At 41.0% G+C, this 11,278-nt stretch overlaps 1 non-coding gene across 1 annotated transcript; it reads right to left on the bottom strand.

Moving 5' to 3' along the window:
- Window positions 1-1,150: 1,150 nt before the first annotated feature.
- On the bottom strand, window positions 1,151-1,223 carry trnav-uac. Its single transcript has one exon. It is a non-coding gene; the product is annotated as a tRNA-Val (tRNA).
- Between the last annotated feature and the right edge of the window lie 10,055 nt (window positions 1,224-11,278).

The following is an 11,278-nucleotide window of genomic DNA, read 5'->3' on the forward strand; positions in this document are numbered from 1 at the left end:
CTAGCAGTTATGTTTCCTAAATATCCTATAGACAAAGCAAAACAGAACCTTGTACTTGATCCCAAATCAGATATAATTAATCCTAATTGGAAGCAAAACCAGCCTATTGGGTTTATTTAATGTTTACATGTTTTACTAGTAGACTTAAGGTATGAAGATCCAAATTACTGAATGATCCGTTATCCAGAAACCCCCAGGTCCATTCTGAATAACAGGTCCCATACTTGTATTCCCAAATGAGCAATAATCAGTAAAGTCAATAGTAAGGGCTGGATGCTGTTTGTGAGTAAAAGCATGGCAAACATATTAAGACATTTGTAAAGGCACGTCCTACAAGGGGGTAAAACCCTAGGAAAAATATGCAATAAAAAGAAACATGTTTTGCTTATTGAACTTGCAAAAAAACTGACACCCTAGTGTGTCACTACTTCAGTCTAGAAGTCAATGAATTACACGGGAAAGGAGATGTATGGCATTGTATTGATTTGGATAATTCTAAATGGACTACTTCTAAATGGATTATGTTAGAATTGGACTTTAAAGGGATACTGTCATGGGAAAAAACATTTTTTTCAAAATGAATCAGTTAATAGTGCTGCTCCAGCAGAATTCTGCACTGAAATCCATTTCTCAAAAGAGCAAACTGATTTTTTTATATTCAATTTTGAAATCTGACATGGGGCTAGACATATTGTCAATTTTCCAGCTGCCCCAAGTCATGTTGGGTTTTGAAAAAAAACATGTTTTCCGATGACAGGATCCTTTTAAGGGCAGAGACACACGCTCAGATTCGGGGAGATTAGTCGCCCAGTGACAAATCTCCTCTTCTTCAGGGGCGACTAATCTCCCTAAACTGCCTCCTGCCGGCTAGGATGTAAATCGCCAGCGGGATCAGCGCAATTCGTTTTCCAAAGTTGCCTTACGAGGACTTTAGTGCTTGGAACTTTAGTGATGGGCGAATTTGCGAAAACGCGCTGTTTTTTTTGGACGCTGCGACTTTTTCTTTGACGCCAGCAAATTTTTACCAGCGAATTTTTGCGCCCATTTTGCGAATTCGACGAGCATTTGCGCCTGGTGAATAAATTCGCCCATCACTATATCTGTTGTCCTTGTTTGATTGCTTACTTTGAGAAAAGCCACCATGAAAATCTGGTTTCACTGGGGATTGAACCCAGGACCTTCTGCGTGTAAAGCAGACGTGATAACCACTACACTATGAAACCTTCACACGTTGGGCAATCTAACAGTGGCTCCCAACCCAAACAGTTAAGTCAACAAAAATAAAGAAAAATGATCAATATCATTACAAATTTTATTACTTGATCTTCGCCTTTTTTGTGGTTATGACATGCTGAAGGATTTTGATACACCAGGGCAGGGGTCCACAACCATTTATACCCATGAGACACATTCAAACTGTTTGGCAGTACATCTGGTTTTTATACAACCAAAACTTGCCTCCAAGCTTGGAATTTAAAAATAAGTTCCTGCTTTGAGACCACTGGGAGCAACATCCAAGGGTTTGGTGATAGAGTTGCCACTTTTATGTGTTGGGAAAACTGGCAGGGGGCGGCCAGGGTGACATCAGTGGGTGGGCCGGGAAAAATCTGGGCGGGGCAGTGATGTTGGGGGTGCAGGACGGGTAATGTCAGGGGCAGGGCAATGATGTTGGGGATGGGGCAGGTGACGTAGGGGCAGGACTGATGACGTGGCGATCAGCGATTGGCTGATCAACATGTTATTCACTTATCACAATATCCTGTCCGGATTTCCTAATTTGGCAAACATATTAAGACATTTGTAAAGGGACGTCCTACAAGGGGGTAAAACCCTAGGAAAAATATGCAATAAAAAAAACATGTTTTGTTTATTGAACTTGCAAAAAAACTGACACCCTAGTGCAGGGGTCCCCAACCTTTTTCAACAGTGAGCAACATTCAGATGTATAAAGAGTTGGGGAGCAACACAAGCATGTAAAATGTTCCTTGGAGGTGCCAAATTAGTGCTGTGATTGGCTATTGGTAGCCCCTAAACTGACTGGCAGCCTACAGGAGGCTCCATTTGGCAGTACATCTGTTTAGGCAAGTTTTGGTTGTATAATAAAGTCAGGAATTAAAAAATAAGCACCTGCTTTGAGGCCACTGAGAGCAACATCCAAGGGGTTGGGGAGCAACATGTTGCTCACGAGCCACTGGTTGGGGACCACTGCCCTAGTGTGTCACTACTTCAGTCTAGAAGTCAATGAATTACATGGGAAAGGAGATGTATGGAATTGTATTGATTTAGATAATTCTAAATTGACTACTTCTAAATGGATTATGTTAGTCGCCCAGTGACAAATCTCCTCTTCTTCAGGGGCGACTAATCTCCCCGAACTGCCTCCCGTCGGCTAGAATGTAAATCGCCAGCGGGATCAGTGCAATTAGTTTTCCGAAGCTACCTCACGAGGACAATTCGGGCGACTTCGGAAAACGAAGTGCTCCGGCCATCCCACCGGCGATTTAAATTCTAGCCCACGGGAGGCAATTCGGGGAGATTAGTCGTCCCCAAAGAGAAGGTGATTTATCGCCCTGCCCAGATTTTACCGGGCCCACCCACTGATGTGACCATGGCCGCCCTCTGCCAGTTTTCGCAACACACTAAAGGTGGCAACTCTATCACCAAACCCTTGGATGTTGCTCTCAGTGGTCTCAAAGCAGGAACTTATTTTTAAATTCCTGGCTTGGAGGCAATTTTGTTTGTATAAAAACCAGATGTACTGCCAAACAGTTTGAATGTGTCTCATGGGTATAAACGGTTGGGGACCCCTGCCCTGGTGTATCAAAATCCTTGAGCATGTCATAACCACAAAAAAGGCGAAGATCACTGCAGTAGGGGAAAGTTTTGGGGGAGATCATTTTTTTTCTGCACCATTGGTAGCAAGAAGGTTCTTGGAAGAGTTAAACCTGAAAGTGTAAAACCCGTCAGCCTGAATAATGATGTCACTTTGGAATGACTTTACTGCACTAGCGAACAAACCTGTTTCTCTTTCGTGACCTGTGACAGTTATATTACACCCATCAAACGCTTCTCTCCAGAAGTTTCTCTGCAAAGTACAACATTATACATGAACCATCAGCTCTTGTTTTTATCTTTCAGCTTAAAAAAAGCAACAACCTTGGTTTGTGAGTTCCTGAAACATCGCTTCCCTTAATCTGAGAAGTGGAAGGCTATGCAGCCCCAAGGTAAATACAGCAGGACTGTTCCAAAAAACTCCCCAAAGATTGGATAAAAACAATGTTTTTTGTTTTTTTGTTGTTGTTGTTGTCACAAACTCCAGAAGTTGTAAAGAGCCGGTAAACTCCTTGTAGGCTGAGGAATAAAAATCTGTTTTTATTTCATGGTCATGGTGGTATGACCCAGCTCAGGGGAATGACAAGTGTCCTTGTTGTTCAGGAAGTTTTCTTCTTTAGCTTTTGAAACACATCATATAAATACACGATCACCGTGTGCTGACAATACCTGTGTCATTGTGACTTACAATATAAGTTGATGTTTTCTCTGAAGTACAACAGCTTTATCTAGTATCTGTCCAGAGATTTTTTAGGAGATAACGTTCATTGTCTCTTCATCAATATTATATATATATATATATATATATATATATATATATATATATATATATATATATATATATATATATATATATATATATATATATATGTGTGTATTTACAGGATTTACAGTACTATGTGAGGTATGAGTCAGCATTAGCCGTTCTGTGTCTTCAGGTGTCACTGCGAATTTCCGCATTTCGCCACCTGCGAATAAATTCACAAAACTGCCGGCGAAAAATCTGCCGCAACTAAAAAAACATGTTGCACGTCAAAAATTATTCGGACGGCCATTGGGGCAAATTCACTAACCGGCAAAAATTCGCCAGCGCTGGCTTTGCGCACATCGCAACACTTCGCCCGGTGTAAATTCGCCTGGACAACGAAGATCCGAAGTTGCGCACAGGGTACCGAACACTGGCGAAATTACGCTCAGCAGTTCAAAGTTACGCTAGCACTGGCTAATTAGCATACGGTGGGAAGTTAAAGTTGAATGGACGTATATACTGCAGCAAATACATTACACTACACAAGCCCAGGGAACCTTAATAAAATTATATAGAGTTGTTATATTGCCCTACACATGAGCCCAGTGTATAGTTGAGGTGCCATATGTTAGCAAATATAGGGGGGAAGAAGGGTACCCCCAAAAAAAACTTTGCAATCTTTTTCAGTCTATCACCATTTAAATAGGAAAAAACGCCAGGGTTTTCTGGGACTCAGAAGAATTTTCAACTTTTTTTGAGGTACTCCTATCGACTCTATTGCACTTCGCCTGGTCTGAGGTGGCGAAGGCAAGTCTGGCGATAGAGGGAACGTTCAGTAAAATCAAAAACGTAGTGAATTTGCGTAGTAAAGCTCTTTCGCCAGACCGAAAATTCGCCTGGAGTGCGAAGTTGCGCCAGAGTCTATCTCCTTCGCCAGCGAAATTACCCCAGCTACCGTTTGTAAATCGGCGAATTTTTGCCAGCATTAGCCACTTCGCCCTTTAGTAAATTTCCCCCATTGACTTTAATGCATTTGGACAAAATAGTAGTGCGTCCCCCAGCACTAACAGAGAAGACTTTCAAGGACTGGCTGTTTGAAGACCACCTGCAATTCATCCACCTGCTGGCCCAGGGCCAGTTAGCGGATATAGAAATGTTGGGGTCAGCCAGACCAAGTCATACGTTACGAGACTTTCATTACTTTCAGATCAGGCCCTTCTATATGCATCTAGGGGGTAAAGGAAAGCTAGGGAGGGACCTTACATAATTTGAAACCTTATGCTCCTCCAATAGCCCAACGAGACACACAATCTCGACATTGTATAAACTCCTTAGCCTTGCGGGAGACAGCAAACATTTACTATTTGTTAAGGCATGGGAAAAGAGATTTGGGGAGTGACTTACCTGAAGAGACGCTCAAAAAGGGCATAAGTAACCTGATTTTTAGTCGTCGATGCTGTAAAATCCAAGATTTAAATTATAAGATCCTCACCAGATGGTACCAAACACCCCATAAATTGAAGCAAATCTTCCCCCAAGCAAGTGATATTTGCTGGAGGTGCTTGACTGACATAGGGACTCTACCACACATTTTTTGGGAATGTACATGTATATGTCTGTATTGGGCGGCAATTCTCCAAATGTGCAAAATAATATTGGGATGCAAATTACCAGATTCTTTAGTGTGGTGTTTATACAAATGGCCTGTAGATATCACTGTGCTCAAGACTTATACTGTGCATACTTTCTATACAGCTTGTGGTGTTAGAGTTGCTTTCTGTTGTGTAATGGCCGCACGAACCTGCTAATAAAGCTCTGTTATATTCTACTCATCCTTCGGCTACCAAAACATAACAAGTTGACGACAAGATGGCTCGTCTACCTCTGCAGCAGCCTGCACCTTTTCTTCCAAACCCTGGTCAGCCTACCATACCTTTTACTGCTTGGATCCGTATGTTTGAAAATTACATAATTGCTGAAAGATATAAGTTTCGCCATCGTGGACAACGTAAAGGCGAATCCACAGAACAATTTGTAGCAGCTTTGAGAGAGCTGGTTGTTACCTGTGACTTTGGAGATGCTCCATTTAATGAAGGACATTTTCCTACTCCTTATGACAACTGCAATAGGCCTGAAGAAAGTGAACCTATAAGGCCTACTGAGAGAATCAGAAAACTATCTGCATGGACCAAGGAAGATGTGAAGAATGTATAATATTGTTTTAAAATGCATACTGTTTAATTCTTGCTGTTTATTATAGTTGTCCAAATGCTTTCCTACTATAGGAGGAATATGTGGTGTATATACAAATGGCCTGTAGATGTCACTGTGCTCAAGACTTATACTGTACATACTTTCTATACAGCTTGTGGTGTTAGAGTTGCTTACTGTTGTGTAATGGCTGCATGAACCTACTAATAAAGCACTGTTATACTCTACTCATCCTTGGTTACCAAAACATAACATTTAACTCAGACTTTACTGTTCTGGGACATGACCAATACCTCAGATTGGGTGTTAGAAAGGCATTTATTTAATGCTGCTAAGCTTGAGACCCTTCATGAACAGGTATCACTGTGGGTAAGGGTCAGCCATGGGAAACACAAGCTGTCTGTGCTATTGGAGTTGCAGAATAACAGCAGTTGGAGGGGCTGAAGCTTGAACATCAAGACCTGGTGGAAAATACAAGTGCAGTAATTTTAGTGATCACTGTGTACCTGGTGAAGGTCTCATCGTCATTAAATCCTAAATATTAGTCTAGATCAGTGGTCCCCAACCAGTGGCCCGCAAGTAATATGTTACTTACCAACCCCTCTGATGTTGCTCCCTGTGGCCTCAAAGTAGGTGCTCATTTTTGAATTTCTGACTTGGAGTACAATTTGGAGGAAAAAAGACCACGTGTTATGCTTAACAGACCCACCTGTAGTCTGCCAGTCAACATAGGGACTGCCACATGCTTGTGTTGCTCCCCAAATTTTTATATTTAAATGTAATAATAATAATGTAATAAAACCTATGGCCTCGATAGATAATGGACCCAAAACTTTTGTAATAGGCTTCCAAAACTAAATTACCTGTGAAGGTGCTTTAATTTAGGGGTTTAAAAAGAAGAATAATGCAAAGCCAGATGAGATTTTTTTTTTTCCGTCAAAAAATGCTGGGAGTTGCAGTCCATCAATAACTGAGGACTCAAATAATACAGAAATACCTTCTGCAGATAGTCCTTCAGAAAACAAAGTATTATGCTCTTTCTTTAATCTTCCAGGCACAGTGTGATCTGCTCCAGGGCTCTAGCACTCAGGGTCGGCTAATGGAAGCACATTCTCATGGAGACGTCGAGACACTGTTGAGAGATGGACACGTGATTCGGACTTTGCTACACGTATTATATTCACCTGGAGAGATGGACAATTAGGGGGTTATTTATCAAAGTCCGAATTTATCTCAATATTTTCTGCGGCAAACTCCGATCAAATCCGCTCAATTTTTTACGCTTATTTATTATTACATTTTCCCAAAAATTAGCTTTGAGGTTTTTTTGGATTTTTCCTCTGATTTTCCCGAAAAATCTGATTTCTTATGCTTTTTGCCTGAAAACTTCCAGGTATTGCACGGAACCCAGCGCACATCAAAAAATCATTGGGGCTTCTTACCATTGACTTATATGCAACCTCAACAGATCTGAAATGCTAGATTTTATAATTCTGACTTTTCCATCCTCAGGGTTTAATAAATTCCCAAAAAATCGTGATTTTTTTAAAAGTCCGATTTTATTTAAAAAAAATTAAAAATTTTCGTAATTTTTGCATTCAGAGTTTAGTAAGTAACCCCCTTAGTATCATTGTTATTATCTGTATGGAATTGAGAATTAGTTCTGCTGCGTTTCTCAGATAAAATCTGTTTTGCTCAATCTCTTATTTTTTTACTTTCTGGTTTCCACTATTCTGGGCAGACAAAAGGGCTGAAAAAAGAAAGAAAAACAAGACTTAATGATAACTTTTTGCTATTTTTGAGCCTGCCCAAGTTGATGTGGTTGAGCGGAGTGAACACACAGAGATATTAATCTGAGAAGTAATCCGGCATGGGGCTGGATAAAAAAGGAAAATATTCTGGAGGAATTCCAACCCAAACCCTTTGGTGTATTTGTTTCACAAGACAGCAACGTAATTAGAATGGAGGGACAGAAGAAAAAAGAAGTACTTGAAGGAGTATAAACATGCCTCAAAGGTCAGGGCACACGGGCAGATTTGGAGAGATTAGTCGCCCTGTGACAAATCTCCTCTTCTTCGGGCGACTAATCTCCCTGAACTGCCTCCCCTGCCTTCCCGCCGGCTAAAATGTAAATTACCGGCGGGGTGGCACTTGGAGCAATTTGTTTTCCGAAGTTGTCGGAAATTTCGTTGTGAGGCAACTCTGATCGACTTCAGAAAATGAATCGCTCCAAGTGTCTTCCCGTCGGCGATTTACATTTTAGCCGGCGGGAAGGCAATTCAGGGAGATTAGTCGACGTGAAGAAGAAGAGATTTGTCGCCAGGCAACTAATCTCCCTGAATCTTCCTGTGTGCCCTGACCCTTAGTGTTGGACTGAGTTGCTAGGGGACCACAAGAAAACCTTAGACTACCGGTATGCTCTGCAAACTTTTTATCCCCCTCTTCTTGATTAGCTTTTATATTATTTTAAGGGGTCATTTGTTCTGACCATGGGCAGAAGTGGAAGAGCACTAAGGGGTGAAAGAGCCTATGCAGCCATAGGAAGGGGCATGGGCATTGAATGCAAAATGCAAAGTGTAAAAAAATGGCTGATTGCACGTTTTATCATGCCTTCAATAGTAATGGACTCCTTTATTCTCTTCTCTTTACATATAATCATGTGGCTTACCCTTTATTTGTCATCTTTGCTCCCATGTAAAAAAGGTTGAAGACCAAGATATAGATACACGAGATGATTGCGCCCTAGGTGGGCGCCTACTCTGCCTGGTTGCTTGAGGTGCAGGGTCGATGGACACCTGGGACCACCAGGAGTATTCCTGGTCTCCTGGTGGGTCAGTCCAACTCTAATCATTTGAGAACATCTGTTTATATTAGTGGCTGCCAAATTAGTATTTCAGATCTTCCTTCTTTGGATGCCTTCCATATTCATACTGGTTCTCTAGGAGGTTCTAGGTTCTGTTTTCTGCACTATAGGTAAACTTGCCCATATGTAAATATGCCATAAATTTTAATAAACAAGCTATGTTGCATGTTGCTTCTTCAGGCTTGAGCATCATCTTCTTTCCTCTTGTAAGTCAACGGGCTCCGGTTATCTAACATTGATCTCATACCTTCTGTCTTGTCGAACAAGGTGGAACTTACTGTACATGAAAGGTATGTTGTAGAATGCAGAACAGACGGAAGTGGTGTCGGCATATTTCTAAATATGTCTGAAGGTACTGGTTTTAACCCGTGGTGAACCTGCCCTGGGATTGCAGTCACTAGCCAATATTTGGTTGCTAAAGTTTATTGCATTGAAACCTGTTCCACTGTAACACAGCTAATACTGGATCTCTTGAGACATCAATATACATTAGTGAGTTCAGGTGAAGTTTCCATGTCAATCCAATCATGGCCGCTCCCATAGACATGAATATACATAGTTCTAAAGATACGTACAGTTCCCTGTACAGAATTAATGTAACCAATGTGTTTCAATGGACATTTCTAGACAAATAAAGATGCAAACACTATTTCTAAACAGGCCCTTTAATCCATTTAACGGCTACGCATTGGACCATGGAAACACTTTTGTGTCTCAGGGACCTACAGAACATTCCATCGCCGACCCAACTCACTAAACTGGTTTTTAACATTTCATGGCAGAGAGGAAGGTTCGTGTGAAATAATTATCTGTCATTAGAAGAAATGTGTGAGTTTTAGAATGACTGTGATGAATTTCAAGTGCAGCATTTCTCAGCAACACCTAAGAGAGGCCTCAACAAGCCCTGACAGGAGCAGCAAATCTCTCTCTACGGCCCCTGCACATCCGCGAGGAATATTCCGAGGGGTTCTTGGGATCCAGTTGAGTCTGATAGAGAGTGACATCCATAGCAACTCTTAAGCAAACACAACATAAATATGTAATTATCACTAGTTATTTGTCAAGCACCAAACGGATAGTTGCTGTAATTACAGCTTGTGTTGTTGACGGATAGAGCTGGGAATGTAATAGTTACAGAACAATAAGCACAATATAACATAGTTTCTGTCAATCAGTGGAAAGTAACTGGTTGTATAGATTGCACCAGTATAGAATAACATATAGAATTGTCAAATGCAAATTGTTCTTATTTATGGACTTTATACATGACATTGGTTTTCCATATATTAGCATTTATAGATCTAATAGAGGCAGAGGATGGCTGCCATATTACTTCCCATGGTGGAGATATCTTTGAGGAATTCTGTTTGGAAAGGCAACTGGTGGCGAAAAACAGATAAAAGATCCTTTACTAATAGGGTTGCCACCAGCCTGGTATTTCAACGGCCTAGCACGTTTGAGATTATTTTTTAATTCTGATCTTCCAGTCTGAAAATGTCACTATTTGTCAAGCAACAATCTCAAAAACTCAAATTTAAAAATGTGCCCACTTAAAGGGGGCTAGCGTCTTTAGAATTCATTGGGAGGTGTATTTTCCATATTCAAGCTTTTTTGAGATTCAAGTTTTCAAAAAAAAAATTGAAATTTTGCAAATTCTGAAAATGAAAAATAGAATGTTACATTAGTACAACTGTATTAAAATTAATACTGCTTGTGGTTTTTTAAAAAAAGTTGGAATTTAGGGAAAAAAATGCTTTCATGTTAAGAAATTTGAAAAAAAAAATTAAATTTGAATTTTAGCAAATCTGCCTCTGAGAGAGAAAAAACATATTTTTATATTTTACACAAATGAAACTTAACTCTCTACACTCAGACCAGGAACTTGCTGTATATTAAAGATCCAACAAGGATGACTTAATCAACTAGTAATAGGCACCAGTGGTTCATGGCCCACCCTCGACCCTAGAGTCCCTATGTTGATGAAAATCACACCAAATGAACTAATCACTTTTACTACTCATTGGACCTTCAAACTGCTAATTACTTAGTCCTTCCTCAAACTACTCAAACTACTCATGGTATCTATTCATCCTCTAGATCAGGGCTGTCCAACTGGCGGCCTGCGGGCCACATGCGGTGACCTCCCCCTTATGTGGCTCTCCACAAAGTCTGCCTGCTGTGTCTGCTTACCATATGTAAGCCTTATAAGGTATCAATACAGAGATTAACTGACCCCTGCAAAGTCTTCAGTTCAGTGCAACTGTGCAAGGCTGAGAGCAGCAAGCGAGAGCCACACCAAGCAGGCCGCCAGCTCTCTGCCTCTCTCTGTCACCCAACCGAATCAGTGACATCATTGACGCGTATACGCACATTGCTCCTCACTGCCGGACCGCACATAAGGAGCTATTACTTGCTGGCAAGAGGGAGAAGGTGAAGGAGGGGGGATTCCATCCGACTGAATGACCATGATTACTGAAACAAATTATTAAATAAACGCTTGAAATAAAAGAAAAAAAACAACCCCTCCATTAAAAGTGCGCCCTCAATGATGGCGTCCTAGACAGCCGCCTACTCTGCCTAACCCTAGTTCCGGCCCTGATCCCTGCAGTGAGCACCAACCATCT

This window comes from Xenopus laevis, chromosome 6L, assembly GCF_017654675.1.
Source record: "Xenopus laevis strain J_2021 chromosome 6L, Xenopus_laevis_v10.1, whole genome shotgun sequence".
NCBI lineage: Eukaryota > Metazoa > Chordata > Amphibia > Anura > Pipidae > Xenopus > Xenopus laevis.